Source organism: Eucyclogobius newberryi, unplaced genomic scaffold (assembly GCF_026437365.1).
Source record: "Eucyclogobius newberryi isolate DKJ021-1_F unplaced genomic scaffold, fEucNew1.0.hap1 SCAF_152, whole genome shotgun sequence".
NCBI classification, from domain to species: domain Eukaryota; kingdom Metazoa; phylum Chordata; class Actinopteri; order Gobiiformes; family Gobiidae; genus Eucyclogobius; species Eucyclogobius newberryi.
Window position 1 is genome coordinate 15,001 of NW_027315782.1, and position 1,858 is coordinate 16,858.

Sequence of the window (1,858 nt, forward strand, 5' to 3'; positions counted from 1 at the left end):
CAGGAGTGGCCCTGTCACTCCAAAAGACCTGAGTCTCCTCAGGAGGTAGAGCCCACTCTGGCTCTTCCTGTTCAGTCTGTGTTATGAGTCCAGTTTGTGGTTCAGATGAACACCAGGTCCTTGTATGAGTCACTCTCTCAATGTCCCGTCCCTGGATGTTCACTGGTGAGGGGGCAGTGGGGAGACGGCTGGTGTGGAGTACGACCTGCAGAGTGGATCCTGGACTACCTCATGGACCGACCCCAGTTTGTGAGAGCCCGGGACTGTGTGTCTGACACCAGGACCTGCAGTGTGGAGGACCTGCAGTGTGTGTGGGACCTGCAGTGTGGGGGACCTGCAGTGTGTGGGACCTGCAGTGTGGGGGACCTGCAGTGTGGGGAACCTGCAGTGTGGGGGGCCTGCAGTGTGTGGGACCTGCAGTGTGGGGGACCTGCAGTGTGGGGGACCTGCAGTGTGTGGGACCTGCAGTGTGGGGGCCCCAGGGCACTGTCCTCGCGCCCTTTCTCTTCACCCTTTACACTGCAGACTTCAGACATGGACAGCTGTGTCCTGCAGAAGTTCTCTGACGACTCTGCCATCATAGGACTCATCACGGACGACGATGATGCGGAGTACAGAGGACTGGAGTAGGACTTTGTGGACTGGTGTCAGCGGAACCACCTCCTCATCAACGCGGGGAAGACCAAGGAGATGGTGGTGGATTTCCGCAGACGCCACCCCACTGCCCCCTCACCAGTGAACATCCAGGGACGGGACATTGAGAGAGTGACTCATACAAGTACCTGGGTGTTCATCTGAACCACAAACTGGACTCATAACACAGACGGAAGTACAGGAAGAGCCAGAGTGGGCTCTACCTCCTGAGGAGACTCAGGTCTTCAGGAGTGACAGGGCCACTCCTGAAGACCTTCTACGACTCTGTGGTGCATCAGCTCCTGTAGGTGTGGCCTGCTGGAGCAGCAGCATCACAGAGAGGGAGAGGAGGAAGCTGGACAGAGTCATCAAGAAGTCCAGCTCCGTCCTGGGCTGTCCTCTGGACTCGGTGCAGGAGGTGGGGGACAGAAGGGTCCTGGCTAGATTCACATCTATGCTGGACCATGAGTGTCGCCCCCTGCAGGACACTCTGTCCCCTGCAGGACACTCTGTCCGCTCTGGAGAGCAGCTTCAGTGACTGATCCACCCTCGCTGTGTGAAGGAAAGGTTCCGTAGGTCTTTCCTTCCTGCTGCTGTCAGACTTTATAACAAAAACTGTTAGTCCTGAACATGTACAATACTGACCTAACCTAATACTGATGTGCAATTCTGTCATATGTGCAATTGCTGTTGGAATTCATGTGCAATCTATGTGCTGTCGTGACACATATTCCAGTGCAATTACTGTCGGGATCACATGCAATGGTATTTATGTATTTATTTATTTATTTGTCTATGGGAGTTTTTTATTTGTTTAAAGGAGATCTTCTACTGAAAGTGTTTTTCAGACTTCCTATAAGTGATCTGTTCTTCTGTATCTACCTCTGGATCTACCTGCGTTGCACCAATGAAATTTCCCCATGTGGGACAATAAAGGAATATCTTATCTTATCTTATCTTATCTTATGTATCTTAATCAGCATCTTAATTTATGCCTTCTTTCTTTCTTTCTTTCTCTCTTTCTTTCTTTCTTTCTTTCTATATTACTCTTTCTCTCTGTCATTCCCGTCATTTCGTATTTGTTGCATCTTTATATCGATCTTCATGTATATTTTAACCTATAACAGATCCAAGATTTAACGTCATTCGAGGCGTTTACTTCTGACGTAATCCGTGCGTCATCTGTTGCCGAACGCGACGTGAGCCAATCAGCGCGCGGCGTGGC